This window comes from Sus scrofa, chromosome 3 (assembly GCF_054392235.1).
Source record: "Sus scrofa isolate SSC_HxYL_T2T_F1_AM1 chromosome 3, Sscrofa_HxYL_maternal_Yorkshire_Landrace_v2.0, whole genome shotgun sequence".
Classification (NCBI taxonomy): Eukaryota; Metazoa; Chordata; class Mammalia; order Artiodactyla; family Suidae; genus Sus; species Sus scrofa.
In genome coordinates this window covers 57949804-57967232 of record NC_139385.1, presented here as the reverse complement: position 1 = coordinate 57967232, position 17429 = coordinate 57949804, and the positions used below count along the sequence as shown (strand labels likewise).

Here is a 17429-nt window from a genome sequence, read left to right as displayed (position 1 = left end):
GATAAGTACGTTTTTTAGACATAACCATTACACATTTAAGAGACTACAGTCTAATGTAACGACAGCTTGAATATGCACGAGGAAACCTAAAAATGTATGTGACTCACTATTGCAGTATTCACTTTATTGTGGTTTTTTTGGAACTGACCCTGCACCATCTCTGAGGTGTGCCTGTGCTGTAGACTAGGTGGCTCAAACAACAGAAATTTAATTCTCACAGTGCTGGAGGCGGAGAAAGCCAAGATCAAGGTGGCAGTCAATTTAGTTTCTGCTAAGAGCCCTCTTCCTGGCTTGCAGATGGCCACTTTCTGACTGTGTCCTCATCACCTTTGCTCGGTGCATGGGTGGAGGGGGAGAGAATTCTCTCTTCCTCTCTTTAGAAGTCAACCAGTCTTATCAGAGTAAGAGCCCTCATTTGACCTAATTACCTTCTAAAAGCCTTACTTCTAAATGCAGTCATATTGGGGGCTCCTAAGTCTTCCATATATAAATTTGGGGGACACAGTTCAATCCATAGCAATTTACTCTTTGTTGTTCAGATTGGGTATTTTCTCTTGTTCCGTCTTCAAGTTCACTGATGCCCATTAATGTATTTGAGCCCATTGATGTGTTTTTCACTTGCGTTTGACTCTCCATTCTGTTTCTCTGCTCAGAATTTATTTTTAAATTTGAATCAAGCATGTTTGTAATTGCTCACCAAGTCATTGTTTTAATGACTGTTTTAAAATCCTTCCCAGTTAATCCTAACATCTGTGCCATGTCAATTTTGGCATCTGTGGATCATCTTCTCACTTAGGTTGAGTTTTTCCTGGTTCTTTGTGTGATAAGTGATTTTCAGTTGAAATCTGAACATTCTGTATATTATGTTCTGGGGCTCTGAGTTCTGTTTGGAGCTCTGTTTGGACCAGATCCGAGGACTCTGCTCTGCTGGAGAAGGGGTTGGGGGGACACTGCCTTATTCCTGTAAGTTGGTGTTGGAAATCCAAACCCACCATTGGTCTTTATTGCTATGCGGGACAGGGGTTCCTGTTACTGCTGGGCTGGGGTGGGAGTTGGAGCTCCTCACATGGCCTCCACTGACACCACATCACCAGTAAGGATGGGGAGAGACTTCTGGTCCCTGGTTAGGGTTGGAAGCCTAGTCTCCCCACGTGGTCCCCAGTTGTGACACTGCCAAGGTGGGATGGGGAGGGGTTAGATTTTAAAGTCCTGTCCGGAGTTCCCGTTGTGGCGCAGTGGTTAACGAATCCGACTAGGAACCATGAGATTGCGGGTTCGGTCCCTGCCCTTGCTCAGTGGGTTAACGATCCGGCGTTGCCGTGAGCTGTGGTGTAGGTTGCAGACGCGGCTCGGATCCCGAGTTGCTGTGGCTCTGGCGTAGGCTGGTGGCTACAGGTCCGATTCGACCCCTAGCCTGGGAACCTCCATATGCCGCGGGAGCGGCCCAAGAAATAGCAACAGCAACAACAACAACAAAAAAGACCAAAATAAATAAATAAATAAAGTCCTGTCCCCCACTTGACATTCTGTGACACCACTCAAGGTGGAGGGGGGGCATTGAGGACCCTCATTACAGCCTGGGGAGAGTGGGCGTGTAGCTCTCCACTCAGCCTTTGTTGGTGTGGATAGGACCACAGTGTCTTTCCATGACCTCTGGCTGGAGTAGGGTGGTTATTGTCTAAAAGTGTTCTATCTCCCTAGGCCACTCTTTTCCTATTCCCTTGACTAGAAAGACCACCCTCTTCTTGGTTTTTGTTTGTGTGGGTGTTTCTGGATTGCCCACTTTTTCAGAGCAGTGAGGCAGAAGGAAAACCCAAAGAGTGCTCTCTTCTTCCTCAGGCCCCAGGTCCCCAGCCAGTCTGTACTCTCTCCAGCTTTCAGAATCTTCTTATGTTGTTTTCTGTAGCATGTCCAGGGTTTTTAGCTGTACTTGGAGAAACAAGGAAAGTCACAACTCCCTCTTTCTCCTGACATTCTCCCATCTGACACTGAAATGGCAGGTCAAGTTGTGTCAGAGGTTTGTGGCATGAACAGGGCATTTGTACCCAAGTAAGGACCAAGAGGAATGCTTACTTGTTCCCAAGTTGGAAGGTAGAAACTGCTAGGCCTCTAGCATTATCTGGCTTTGAAGGAGCTATAGTTTTTAAGTTGAGAAAACACCAGTATTAAATTGTAGATTACAGATTTGAGAAGGAAGGCTAGATATGACTAAGAAAATAAACGGGACTTTCCATAGTGGCTCAGTGGAAACAAATCTGACTAGTATCCATGAGGATTTGGGTTTGATCCCTGGCCTTTCTCAGTGAGTTAAGGATCCAGCGTTGCCATGAGCTGTGGTATAGGTTGCAGACAAGGCTTGGATCCCGCATTGCTGTGGCTGTGGCATAGGCCAGTGGCTACAGCTCTGATTTGACTCCTAGCTAGGGAACCTCCATGTGCCACAGGTGCAGCCCTAAAAAAAAAAAAAGAGAGAGAGAGAGAGAGAGAAAGAAAGAAATAAACTATGGAGTTAAACATTTGTTCCAAGAGCATGTGATAACCACTGGAGAGTTAGGTTCAGAATTTCGGGGTTTCTCCTCCTAGTTTGTATTATCTATATGTGGATTGCATAGGATATAACAGAAAAACAACAGAAGGACAATACCTGGGACTTGGGACAAATCACTTCATCCATTTAAATCTCTTTTCTCATTTATATACATTTTTCTTTTCTTCTCTTTTCTTCTTTTTTGGCCACACCCTTGGCATATGGAAGTTCCTGGGCTAGGGATCAAATCCGAGCCAGAGCTGTGACTTGCACCACAGCTGCAGCAATGCCGGATCTTTAGCCCACTGGGCCATAACAAGAACTCTCATTTCTGTATATTTTAAAAGGTAGTACCTACTTGAGAGTGGCTATTTTAGGTAGAGAATGGATGCAGAGTGATTTGTAAGCTATCAAATGCTGTATAACTAGGTATTGATATAGCTATTTACGTGACGTCTCTATCATATATGCCATATGATGGTGTAGCCCAATGAAAATGAAAATGATAATGAATATAATGGAATGTATCTTTTATCTCATTTTAAAAAATAAAGCCTTAAAAAATGAAAAGTAGTAAAATATGCATCTTTTGAGATGATCATATGGTTTAATCTGTTAATATGCTACATTGATAAATCTTTTTTTTTTGCATTATAGGGCCACATGCGTGGCATATGGAAGTTCCCAGGCTAGAGGTTGAGTCAGAGCTTCAGCTGCTGGCCTATGCCATGGCCACAGCAACACAGGATCTGAGCCACTTCTGCAACCTACACGTCACAGCTCAGACAATACCAGGTCCTTAACCCACTGAGAGAGCCCAGGGATTGAACCTGCATCCTCGTGGTTACTGGTTGGGTTCATTATCACTGAGCCACAACAGGAACCGCTAAATCTTTTAATGTTAAAAGAATATTTTCATTCCTGGGATTTACCCAATTTAATGATTTTTCCCACCCCTGGAAGAGTTTGTTCTCCTTGACTGTTTAGTTACATTCACTTGGTAAATGGGGATTATTGTTTTATAGTGTGTGATTTGATTGGTTTTAGGGCCACTCAGATTTTCTATTTTTCTTAAATTTTTTAAAGTTAGGCTTTTATAAAATTTTTTTTTTGCCGCTAAGTTCAAATATTTTCATTTTCTTTAAAATCCCTATTTTATCTGTAGTTATGTCCTCTTTCTCATTCCTGGAATTGTTTATTTTTACCTTCTCCTTTTCTCTTGTTTGTGTTTCCAGAAGTTTGTCAATAACTCCTTTTAAAAAATAGGCTTTTTGGTGTTTTATAAAATTAACTTTATTGAATTTAAATTGAATGTTTTATAAATTCACCCATATCAAGTGTCCAATGAGTTTGGCAAATGTCATATCTGTTTAACCACCACCATAATTGTGTGTCTTTATAGTATAGTTTTTTCCTGCCCCCTTTTTCCTTTCAATTTCATTGACCTTTTTATTTATTTTTTTTTTTGGTTGAACTGGCAGCATGAAGAAGTTCCCAGGCCAGGGATCAAACCCATGCCATAGCAGTGACAACACTGAATCCTCATCTACTAAGGCCACCAGGGAACTCCTCCTTGACTTTTTGAAAAAAAAATAACTTATAGTTTCATTGATTTTGTTTCCTGTTGTTTATCTATTCTTTTTATCATTTATTTCTGCTCTAATCTTTATTATTTTCCATCTGCTTTGGTCTTAGCTTGTTTTTCTTATTCTATATCCTTGAAGTGTGAAGTTAGGATTTTGATTCAAGATCTTTTTTAGCATAGGCATCTACTACTCTAAATTTCCCTGCTAGTGCTGCTTTTGCTGCAAACCTTAAGTTTTAGCATGTTGTGTTTTCATTTTCATTTGTCTCAAGATATTTTATAAGTTCCTTGTGATTTCTTCTTTGACACATTGGTTGTTCAAGAGTGTGTTAATTTCCACATAAGTGTGAATTTTCCATTTTACTCTTTTGTTATTCATTTCTAATTTCATTCCACTGGGGTCAGAAGAGACAGTGTGATTTCAATCTTAAAATTTTTAAGACTTGTTTTCTGGCCTGAAATGTGACTTATTGCAGAGGATGTGCTTATTGAGAAGGGAATTTAAACCTCTGAGTTTATCCTTTTCTTTGACTATCTTGTCCAACAACATTGGGAACAACCAGCCAACCTTATTCTATTCATTTGTGTTCTGTGTCAGGCTCAGCTTGTAATGATGCTATGGGCTAGGAATGCCTGAAGCACTCACCTGGGCACAAACTACTCGTGGTGAGCCTGGAGCCAGTGTTGTGGCTGGACCAGCCCTTGTGTTTCTTATTATAACTGCAAGATGCACCTCAGCAACACCCATCAAAGGACTCTTTTAAAAAGATTTGTTAGGAGTGCCTTGAGACCTTAGCAGTTAAGGCTTTGGCCATTGTTACTGCTATGGCTCAGGTTTGATCTGTGGCCTGGGAACTTCTGTATGCTGCTGGCACAGCCAAAAGAAAAAAAAAAAGATTTGAAGTTCCAGATGTGGCTCAATGGGTTAAGAACCTGACTAGTATCCATGAGGATGCAAGTTCGATCCCTGGCCTCGCTCAGTGGGTTAAGGATCTGGCATTGCCACAAGCTAAGGCGTAAGTCCATAGGTCTCAGATACGTCTCAGATGTGATGTAGCTGTGGCTGTAGTTTAGACTGGCATCTACAGCTATGATTCAATGCCTAGCCTAGGAACTTCCATGTCCTCAGGTGTGGTCCTAAAAAGACAAAAAAGAAAAAGAAAAAAAATTGCAAAAAAAAGGAAAAAAAATATTTATTACTTACTGGTTGTGGAGGCCCAAGGGCCACAAAGCAAAGTCAGAGGTGGAGAGACGAAGAGTGTGGACCTGAGTCTCTCCCTTTATTGGGATCTGAGAGTGGGTCCTAGGGTTTCACAGGATCACTCTTTATTAGCAAATGTAAAACACGAGAGCAGGGAGTTCCCTGGTGGGTCAGCAGGTTAAGGATCCAGCATTGTCACTGCTGTGCCTCTGGTTATGGCTGTGGTGTGGTTCAACTCCTGGCCCGGGGACATCCAAATGCCACGGGATCAGCCAAAATAAATAAATCAAAATAAATACATAAGTAGATCATTTTTAACATGAGAGCAGGAATTAGTGCAGGGAAAGGGAAAAGCAGGGTCAGTTACGTAGGTGGCCCAGGGCCTTCTAAAAGGGGAGCATATGGGTGGGGAGGTCAGGTTTCTTTCCTAGGTGTTTTGCTAGTAGCTGTGTGGAATAGCAACACGTTTATTCAAGATGGGCATCTTTGAAATGGATGTCTTGGCAACCAAAAGCTTGATGTCAGACACTTACACAACAGTTTTCTAAAAATGTTCCAGCTCCTTGCTTTTTATAAATGGTTGATAAGAGTATCTGAGGCAGATATTTTGTCTATCTCTGTTGTCAGATCCATTGTCATGGACGCTCACCAATTCAAATGCTAATCTCTTCTGGAAACATTTTCACACAGATATTTCAAACCCAGAAACCATGTTTAACCAGCTATTTGGGCATCCCCTGGCTCTCTGTCAAATGGTTTAAAATTGGCCTTCACACTAATATATGTTTACCATATAGTTTTATAGTTTATTTTTTCTGCCTTTCTCCCCTTCTTTCTTGTTTTCTTTAGGATTTGATGAATAAATTTTATTAAATTTCTCTTTTACTTGATGAATTTGAAACATATACTCTGTTTCTATTCTTTTTAATGGTTATTATTTAACAAGCTAAGTTAGCTTAAAGCATGTTTAGAGTAACCAAAACTCTAAAGTTAATCAATTTCATCATCATTCCTACAAAGATATTAAGGACTTTGAATGCTTTTTTTAAAAAATTTTTATTTAATTTTTTACTTTTTGGCCATGCTCTTGGCATGCAGAAATTCCCAGCCCAGGGACTGAACCCTAGTCACAGCAGTGACAATGCCAAATCCTTAACTGCTAGGCCACCAGGGAACTCTGGGGACCTTAGAATGCTTCACCTTTAACCACTCCTGTGTCAGTTAGTTATTGCTGCTTAGCAAACTATTCTAAAATTTAGTTCAAAAGAGTAACTATGTGTTATTCCTCATGAATCCATAGGTCAGCTGGATGGTGCTGCAGAACTGATCTCAGCTGGGCTGTCATGTGTTTACAGCCAGGTGATGGGTCGGCTGTGGCTGGCTGACTGAGGATGGCCTTGGCTGGAGTGCTGTTGCCCTCCGTCCTGCCCTTCCAGCATCCTAGCTCAGGCATGCCCCCTGGTGGCAGGTCCAAGAGTGGAGACAAGCAAGCCCCTGTTTGAAGCCTCAGCTAGAAATTAGCATGCCATAATTGTCAGGGCCAAAGCAAGCCAGAAAGCCAGGCTGAAATCAAGAGTTTGGGAAATAGATTCCGCCTCTGTATTGAAGGAGCTATAAAGTCACATAACAAATGTGGACATGGAGAGGTGAAGAATTGGGTCAGGAGTTCCCGTCGTGGCGCAGTGGTTAACGAATCCGACTAGGAACCATGAGGTTGCGGGTTTGGTCCCTGCCCTTGCTCAGCGGGTTAAGGATCCAGCATTGCTGTGAGCTGTGGTGTAGGCCGCAGATGCGGCTCGGATCCCGCGTTGCTGTGGCTCTGGCATAGGCCGGCAGCTACAGCTCCGATTAGACTCCTAGCCTGGGACCCTCCATATGCCGCAGGAGCGGCCCAAGAAATGGCAAAATAAATAAATAAATAAAGCTCTACATTAAAAAAAAAAAAAAAAAAAGAATTGGGTCAGCCTTTGCAATCACTGTACCACACTCCCCCTCCCATCTTAAATATTAGTTTTACAAGTACTGACATTGTCAATGTTCATTTAGATTTGCCCACAAGTTGATCTCTACTCATTCTTACATTTCAGAAGACTTTCCTTCTGGAATCATCTTTCTGCCTGAACTACGTATTTTTTAAATTTATTTATTTGCTTTTTAGGACCACACCTGCAGCATAGGGAAGTTCCCAGGCTCGGGGGCAAATCTCAGCTACAGCTGCCAGCCTACACCACAGCCACAGCAATGCAGGATCTGAGCCTCATCTGTGACCTACGTCACAGCTCACGGCAACACCGGATCCCCGACCCACTGAGCGAGGCCAGGGATCGAACTCGCATCCTCATGGATACTAGTCGGATTCATTTCCGCTGTGCCACAATGGGAACTCCCAGGACATATTTTATTTAATTAATTAATTAATTTATTTATTTACTTACTTATTTTTTGCTTTTTAGGGCCACACCTGCAGCATAGGGAAGTTCCCAGGCTAGGGGTCCAATCCCAGCTATAGCTGTCAGCCTACGCCACAGCCACAGCAATGCCAGATCTGAGCCATGTCTGCGAACTACACCACAGCTCATGGCAACGCTGGATCTTTAACCCACTGAGCGAGGCCAGGGATCGAACCTGCAACCTCATGGTTCCTAGTCAGATTCGTTTCCACTGAGCCACGATGGGAGCTCCCCAGGACATATTTTAGAAATTACTTTGGTGAGGATCTGTTGACAGTAAATTGTCAGTTTCTGTTAGTTGATATCTTTATTTTTGCCCCTGTTCTTGATGTATAATTTCACTGGGTGTAGAGTCCTAGGCTGACTGCTATTTTTCTCTCAACATTCTAAAGATGTTGTTCTACTTTCAACCTGGCTTTGTTTCTCATGATTTCATAAGCATGAGTTGTGAGCTTCAATCATACTGATCTTAACAAGGGGGAATTTTCAAAGAGCTGTGTCACGTGATGTTTCTCCAGAGAAGACGCGTATAAATTCATGGTTTGGACTGAGATTTCATAGGCATCACAGGAAACATTACCTCAAATGTCAAATCCTCTTGGGGACAAGGCTGTGATTATGATTTACTAGGGGAAAATCACCCCAGCCCCAACTTCCACCCCTAAGTATGGGGGTGCTTAGACAAATAGTATCCCTGTGGAGTTCCTGTTGTGGCGCAGTGGTTAACGAATCTGACTAGGAACCATGAGGTTGTGGGTTTGATCCCTGGCCTTGCTCAGTGGGTTAAGGATCCGGCGTTGCCATGAGATGTGGTGTGGGTCACAGACACGGCTCGGATCCCGCGTTGCTGTGGCTCTGGCATAGGCCGGTGGCTACAGCTCCGATGGACCCCTAGCCTGGGAACCTCCATATGCTGTGGAAGCAGCCCTTGAAAAGGCAAAAAGACAAAAAAAAAAAAAAGTATCCCTGTGGATTCCAGTTTTGGGGGGTTAGATTTAATTTCCACCTCTTTTTCCTGAAGGGTCTCAATCATATGCAGTATCCAAGGTCTAAGTCACCACCCTGCTCCCAGTGGCTCTTGAATCTCAAAGTTTCAGATTTGTTAGGACTGGCGTGCAAGGCAGGAAATTTCTGGTTTCTTTCATTCTTAGAAATGCATGATTTTTATTAACCTAACTGATTTTACAATGAAACAATTGCTGCCACAATAATTGATAAAAGCAGAAAGGAAGCTACCGCTCCTCTTTCCCTCTTTCCTTCCTTCCCTGTTTTCTTCTTTCCTTTCTCGACATCTCAACTAGTTTTTACCTGTTTTTTGCTTCTTGCCTCCTTTCTTCCTTTTCCTTTTAATTTTTCTCCTACCACATTTGCTTAATTTGTATCTATGTATGTTTTCCCTTTGCTGATCTATTTGAAACTCAATTGCCAGCATTGTGGTATTTCAACCCTGATGTCATGTATTTTATGAGAATATGTGTCAGTGTGTACCTTTTAGGAGCAAGTTTAGTCTCCAGCATAACCACAGTACCATTATTCAACCCAGGAATGCTAACATTTATGTCATAAAATGTCTAAGGTATAATCAGTTTTAATTTACCCAGTTATCCCGATGTCATTTACAGCTCTGCCGTCTGTTGCCAGTCAAGGTCATGCCTCTGTAGTCTGCTTCAGTCTAGAGTGGTCTTTCAACCTCTTTCTGCCTTTTGTGACATTAACATTTTGAGGAGTCCAGGCCAGTTGTTTTGTAGAATGCCCTGAAATCTGTATTTTCTGATTACTTTCTCATGATTAGATCCAGACTAGGTATTTTTGGCAAGAAATCCACAGAGCTGTTATGTAACCCACATTAAGAGACTCACGATGCTGATTTGTCCTATTATTCCTGAAGCTAAGTTTTATTACTTTGTTCACATGTCCAGATTTGCTCAGTCTAATTAACAATCTCTCCTTTTGGATGTACTAAGTCCATCTAGGAATATCTCCCAACAAACTTTCACACAGTGTTTTTGGACTCCATTGAAGAGCCTTGCTGGAGTCAAGTACTACATTATTTCTTCCAAAGTGGTATTTTCCCAACTCTGTTACATCTATATTTAGCAGCTATTGAAAACAAACAAAAAAACCCGTTCTTACATCCCACCCATTTTTTTTCAGTATCACTGTGAATTGCGGATTTAAAAAATTATTGTAATTGAGGTTTAGTGTTCCTAATGTGTATAAATCTTCAGTATACAGCTGGGTGAATTTTTACATCCGCATCCACCCCTATAACCTCCAACCAGCTTTAGGTCCAGATAGAGAACACTTCCGTTATTCCTGAAGGTCCCGCTTCCCCACTCCAGTCAATCAGTCAGTCCACCCCATCCTACTTCATCTTCCCAATCTCTCACCTCCTTGCCCCACCCCCATCCCCAGGTAATTACTGTTTGGATTTCTATCTTGACATCTCAACTAGTTTTACCTGTTTTTGGTTTGGTTTGGTTTGGTTTGGTTTGCTTTTTAGGGCAGGACTCATGGCATATGGAAGATCCCAGGTTAGGGGTTGAATCAGAGCTGTAGCCTCCAGGCCACACCACAGCCATAGCAATGAGGGATCCCAGCCACATCTGCCAGCCTACACCACAGCTTACAACATCAAGGGATCCCCAACCCACTGAGTGAGGCCAGGGCTCAAACCCACATCCTCGTGGATACTAGTCAGATTCATTTCCCGATATCTGAGCCACGACAGGAACTCCTAGTGTAACCTGTTTTAAATCATCATTGAAATAAAATCGGAGTACATACTCTTTTATATCTGGCTTTCTCACTCAGCATTTTGTGTGATTCACCCATCTTGCACATATCAGTAATTTGTTCTTTTCCACTAATGATATAGTATTCCTCTGTATGGATACACTACAGTCCATTCTACTGTTGATGGTATTTGAATTGTTTCCCGTTTGGGACTATTATGAATATAACTGCTATGAACATTGCTGATAGGCTTATGCTTTTCTCTTAAGGATATACCTAGGAGTAGAATTCCTGGAGAAGACATATGTTTAGCTTTAAAAGATAATGTCAAATGGTTTTCAAGTGATTTTTTTTACCACTTTATAATACCTCTATCAGCAAAGCATGAGAGTTCCAGTTTGTCAACACTCTATAATTTCAGTCTTCAAAATTTTAACCATCTGACTCATGTGTTGTGGTCTCTCATGGTGCTTTTAATTTCCACTTTTCTGATAGCTAATGGTACTGAACACTTTTTCAAATGCTAATTTGACATTTGGATATCTTTTTTTTTTTTTATAAGGTGACTATGAGTTCAAGCTCATAATGCTTGCCACACAACAAACAAGTAAATCAAGTGACAAGTTGTTGGGGCAAAAAATAGCAACTGTTTGGAAAGCCTGAGAAGATGCTAGACTGGTGTCCCAAAGAACCATCCTCCCCAAGTTAGAATTCATGCTTCTTTTATACTTAAAGTCCTGGTTCCAGCCAGACTCAAGAGGGGATGTGTTCATTTCTTCCTTCCTGCAGCCATTCACAGGTGGGCCTCGTCAGGATGTTCCTATGAGCTAAACAACGGTGTTTTTGGTTAATGCTTACTACTTGGGAGGCAGATTTCTCAGAAATGCGCCATTATATATAATTTAAGCTTATAGGCGACACTCCTTTAGTGATTAATTTGTACTAGAATACAACATTTCTTCCCTGTTATAACTATTCAGATATTTGGTCCGTTAAAAAAGATTCTCTTTCTTATTCATTTGTGGAAATTCTTTGTATATATTCTTTTTTTTTTTTTTTTTTTTTTTTTTTTTTTTGTCTTTTGTCCTTTCTTTGCTGTTGTTGTTGTTATTGTTGCTATTTCTTGGGCCGCTCCCGCGGCATATGGAGATTCCCAGGCTAGGGGTTGAATCGGAGCTGTAGCTACCGGCCTACGCCAGAGCCACAGCAACGCGGGATCCGAGCCGCGTCTGCAACCTACACCACAGCTCACGGCAACGCCGGATCGTTAACCCACTGAGCAAGGGCAGGGATCGAACCCGCAACCTCATGGTTCCTAGTCGGATTCGTTAACCACTGCGCCACGACGGGAACTCCTGTATATATTCTTGATACAAGTTGTTAGAGGTCTATATTGGGAATACTATCTCCCATCGATTTGTTATGTTAAAGTGTGGAAAGTGGGAACCCTTAGTGTTGGCCGCTCTGTCCTTATTGTCTGACATGGAAGAAAGTTCCAGGCTTACTTTTTTCCTTCCTTGCACCAAATTTGGAATCAGCCATTCTCTAAGGATCCTTGGTTCCTTTTAATGAGAAATAATTTTTTTTAATATCCAAAGGTAGCTCTTACATTTTTGTGAGTAGACATATGATGTTTCAATCCAGCATTTTCATTTGTGTGAGAAGTTTTAGAAGGAACATCGCTGACATAATAGCTTATATGAATGCTTATTTCCTTCTTACGCTGTTCATGTAGAATTGGACTTCTCCAAATTTTAGAAAGAAAACTCATATGCTACTGGCGGGGAGGTAAAAGTGCTACCATCACTTTAGAAAATAATTTAGAAGTTTCTTATAAAGTTAAACATATACCTGCCTACCCATTGGCCCAGAAATCTGATTCCTGAATATTTACCTAAGAGAAATGAAAACATTTGTTCACACAAACACTTATATGAGATTGTTCCTAGTAGTGCTATTCTTAGTAGCCCAAACTGGAAACAGCCTAAATGTCCACTAGCAGTATAATAGAAAAATAAATTTCAGCATCTTCACACAATGGATCACTGTTTAACAATAGAATGAGCTACTGGGTCTGGATGGATTTTGAAAACATGACTGAAAGAAGTCAGAACATATAGTACATGCTATACCATTCCGTTTACATGAAGCTCTAGAAAGGACAAAACTGGCCTATAGTGATGGAAAGTAGAAGGATCACTGCTTCTTGGGGGAACTCTGTCTGAGAAGGGGCACAGGGAACTTTCTAGGGTGATGCAAATGTTCCTCCTTGTCATGATTTGGCATAGATTCCACAAGTGCATATCCATTTGCCCCAAGTGTGCAGTTAAGATTTATGTATGCAGCGTGTGCAGCATTTTTCTAAAGTATGTATGAATGTATGTGAGTGCGTGTGTATAATTCATGTCTCCAAGTTTTAAAAGAAAGAAAAAGGAAAGGAAATGTTAACTGACTGGCAAAGACTCAGAGTTAGCGAAGTAGATCTCATTGATTTAAGATTAGTTGAAAGGGGAAAAAGGAGACCTCTGCAGATCTCCCAGGTGCTGCTGTCCTGAAACTCGGCTGTGGTTTTTGGCCTTTTAAGGGGTTTATTGTCCTTTTAAGAACTTCCCTGTAGTTCCCTTTGGCTTTACCAGGTGGCAGTGTTGCACCAGTCAGCCAGGGGACAACAGTAGGGTCAGACCACAGAGATACCTGCGCTCTCTGGAGCCCCTAAGGACTAGTTTCATTTTGTCATCATGTCCACTTTGGGGTGATAATATTACTCATCTTGATTACCTATTTGATTCACTGACCTCAGCTGAAAACAACTCTTGTCTTTTTCCAGCCTGTGGAGGAGTTTGGGAAATGATTTACCTTCACAGAGCCATGCCCGGCGATTTTCATGAGCCCCAGGCTCATTATATTGATAATTGCTAACATTTGTTGAGCGTTTGCCACACGGCAGGAACTGGGTAAGTGCTGAATCTACATTACATCACTTCTGCTTTCAGAGGTAGGGACTATTCCTAAACCAAAGTTTCTGGTGAAGAAGCAGATGAAAAGGGGTTCTGTGATGTCCCAGTGCTGGTAAGAGGGGAGCTGGGTATGACCCTAGTGGTCAGGCTCCAGGGTCACCGTCAAGCTCAAGGCGAGTGGACCTGGGATTCTCCTGGTCTTGTCACCGAGACAGGGTTTGGCTGACGTTCCCGAGACGGGACTTTGCTTTTCATCCCTTCAAAATTCTGGGGTGGCCTCACCTGTTCAGTGCTTGTCATTCTTAGCACATCAGTGGACTAGCCCTCATTTAATCCAGGACTTCTAGCCTGTCTGCTTCAAAGAGGAATAAGGTGATGGGTTTCTTCAGAGGCCTTGTCTATGGAGAAACAACAACAGGGCAATGATTCTGTTTTCTTGTCATTAACCTGATCCCTTCTATGGCTCCTACTAATTTAGGTACAAAGTTGCAGACATATTTCTCCAACCACCTGTGCCCCCAGGGTCCTCAGTGGGTCCTCAACAAAGGCTTGTGGACTGAAAGGCCTTATGAATTCTTGGCATAATGCACCTGAAATTACTTTTAGCTCTCTAATTCTAGTTTGCCTCACTATGTGAGGTGTCTTGTCCTCTGTTGGACTCTTTGTTTTTGAAAAATGTACTTTCTTTCGGGATGACTTGAAGTTACATTCAGGTCTTATGGTTTTAAATTTTCTTTTCTTTCTTTCTTTCCTTTCTTTCTTTTTTTTTTTTTTTTTTTTTGAGGGGGGAAGGCAATATCTGCAGCAGAAGTTCCTAGGCTAGGGGTTGAATCAGAACTATGGCCTACACCACAGCCATAGGAATGTGGGATCAGAGCCACATCTGCAACCTACACTACAGCTCATGGCAACACTGGATCCTTAACCCACTGAGCAAGGATTGAACCCACATCCTCGTGGATACTAGTCAGGTTCTTAACCCGCTGAGCCACAGTGGGAACTCCTGGTTTTAGATTTTAGAAGCACACCTTCCTCCAGGGTTTCTTTAAAGGACTCCAAATTCTAGCTCTTCATTTTAGCTTTTTATATACACACACACATACATTTAAAATAATTTTTTCCTTTTCAATACACGTATCTGCTCAGTTGGGGCACTGAAGCCTGTTGCTGCTTTGTGCTCTTGCAGCCCCATGGGACCAACAGCGGGCACGTGGCTCATTGCCTAGCCTCCCATGGAGTCAGGTCTGTAAAGTTGTTGCCATAGAAATGACCAGAGGCCTCATGGTGGAGGTGCAGAGCACAAGCTGCAGTGGGGAGATGGCTCTGACCCTGGCTTATCAGCTGGGAGGAGGGAATGCCCTATGGCTTTGATTGAGGTACATTCTGGCTGTGCCCACAGGGAGCCCTGAGACCCCTTGCCTGGAAACACACTCTTGGATGGTTCTGCCCCAAGCAAAGCCTTCACACGGAACCCCAGCCCAGCATCCTGGTGAGCCTGCTCTGAGTACTCCAGCGATGTAGACTCATTTCTCAGAAACTCAAGTGGAGAGAGGAACAGAAACAATGACACCCTCAGAGGGGAGGTGTGGCCCTGGAGAGAGGTACTCCGGCCTCAGCCCTGCTGGGTGGTGCCATTGGAGGATAAACCTCTGAGAACTACAGGAGGGCACTTGGGTGGGGATGTAGCCAGTTCAATGGCAGAGAAACAGGAACAAAGCCCTGGTCGGCTGGGGACAGAGAGACTTCGTTGTGGCTGTGTCTGGGGATGGAGGGGTGTGGCAGGTGTCTCTGGAGATAATAGTTGACCAGCACATGAAGATGCCAGGATTGTGCCTGGTCTATGTGGGGGGGGAGGGCTGTAGTTAGGATAGTCTAGCTTATGCTTCAGTAACAGATTAGCTCCAGAACTCAGCGCCTAATCCAACAAGGATTTATTTTTCACTCTAGTGGCTGAGGCTGGAGTATGCGGACCGAGGCAGAGGTGGGGGGGGAGGGTGTTGGGTCTGGCAGTTCTGCCAAGGCCCTGGGATCCAGGCAGATGGAGGTGCCACCATCCTGTAACATCCACATCTCCATGTGCAGCTTCAGGGTACCCCATGGAGGGAGAGGATCTGGGACCTCATCCTTGCCATGCTGGGCCTTAGGCGAAAAGCAACACCCTCAGCTTCTGCTAACAGCCTGTTTTCCGGGATTGGCCAATCACAGAGCCTCAGCCCAGCTACAGGGAGGAGGCTGAAACAGGGCTTGTCAGCCTGGACACTGTCTTTGCCGCAGCATCTGACCAATTCTGTGGACAGAATGCTATTAGGGAGCCAAGAGCCCTAAAGTATTTCATGTGGGGGAGTCTAGTGATCAGATGGGGTTGCCCGTGGGCCACTCTCCGGCACAAGGTAGTCCGTCGCCTGGGTAGAGGCTCCACAGTGTGGCAGGTGCTGCTGAGTCTCAAGGATTTTCATGTCAGAGAACCCAAAGGGATTCCTACTGTGCCCACTTCCTTGACCCGAAGCGAAGGCCATTTCCCTCTGAAAGGTTCCAGATGCTCCTGATGCCCAATATCCACCCAAGAGGAGCCTGAGGCTTCTTGTGAGAACTTGGCCTTGGTGGGATCTGGGTCTGAGAGCTGACCCTGGAGGACTCCCAAGGCCTCCTTTCTCCTTGCCCCTGGGCCACTTTCCTGCCCCTAGCTGCCTGCTGCGACTTGCCTCCACCTGCCCAACACCTTGGACTCTGCATCCTCGGGCCCCACCTGCAGACCTAGCTGTGCTGCGCTGAGCCTGCTGCCACCTGTGATACCAAGCTTCTGTCCAGCGCCGCTTTGCCACCGCCACTTTGCCACCGCATCGCCACACACTGACTCCGACATGTGTGTCCATCTCCAGACATTCTGCCCATCCTTGATCTTGCCCAGAGCCAGCCTGTTCCTTTAGGTCTTCCCCTCCTGGCTCCATTCTGTTGACACCTGATTCCCCTTTTGTCACGCCTCTTTTTAAAGGACCCAGTCTGCTTTGGGGCACGGAGTCGTCACCTCCAAAGTGTGCTCCTGGCCTGGCCGAACTCAAGCAGCCGTCTGTCCCCTGTGTCACCCCACGGGGGATCAGCATACACCCCAATGGCCCCTCCATCAAAGCCCTGATGTTCTCATCTCTTGGGTTTTTCCTCTCCCTCCCTCTGGGCCAGGAGGACCCCGGCTCTGTCTCCCTCAGCCCTGGAAGCAGACATCCCAGGCCTGCCTCATATACGGGAATGATGCTGTTTGAACCAGAACTCCTCCTTCCGCAGTTGCTGGAAATCAGCTGTAGCTTTGTGGGAATGAGGGGGGCAACCTTAGCAGTCAGCAAGACCAAACCTCCCTTTTGCATTTGAGGAGATTCAGGTCCTCAGAGGTGAATGAGTCTGAAGTAAAAGGCCAGAGTCCAGATCTGTCCTTTCTGAGTGTGACATGTCCTGGAAGTGTCACCTGCTGTGTACACTTAAGGTGTGCAAGTCCCATCTTGAACAGAATCCCTGGACAATATAGCACCCGGTTACAATTTGGGGTTTTTGATACCAGGATCTGAGACAGGAGGGAGATTTAAGATGACATGGGGGGAAGGGCCTGAGGATGGGGAGAAAGTTCCCTGGCAAGAGTCAAGCAGGCTGCTAGGAACACGATGACTGACATTTCAATTTGAAGTTTTTTCCTCCCTCTGCGGCAGTCGCCTTCCTTACCCCACAGCCATTACTCAGAGATCCTTATATAAGTATTTAGTGGTGAGTCAGGGATGAAGAAAAAGGGCCAGTTCTCCAGATGCCAGGTGGTGGCCAGCAGCAAGGTGAGCCAGGGGTGGGGGCAGGTCCCTGAGATAGCCCTCCTTTGCCCCAAGGTCTCCAACAGAGAAGTGACCTTGAAGGGAAGTGGAGGGGAATGATGTGGGGCAGGAGTTGAGCCATTTGCCTTGGACAGGAGAGGAGAGGAGGATCTGGGGACTCTCCA

At 44.1% G+C, this 17429-nt stretch overlaps 1 protein-coding gene across 2 annotated transcripts in view; it reads left to right on the top strand.

Moving 5' to 3' along the window:
* The first annotated feature begins 15792 nt into the window (after window positions 1–15792).
* Window positions 15793–17429, top strand: part of PROM2 (prominin 2) — a 32852-nt gene continuing 31215 nt past the window's right edge. For both annotated transcript variants that reach the window (XM_085018450.1, XM_085018449.1), the window contains exon 1: window positions 15793–15804. The gene's annotated coding sequence lies outside the window, so the exon portion shown is untranslated. The remainder of the gene's footprint in view (window positions 15805–17429) is intronic.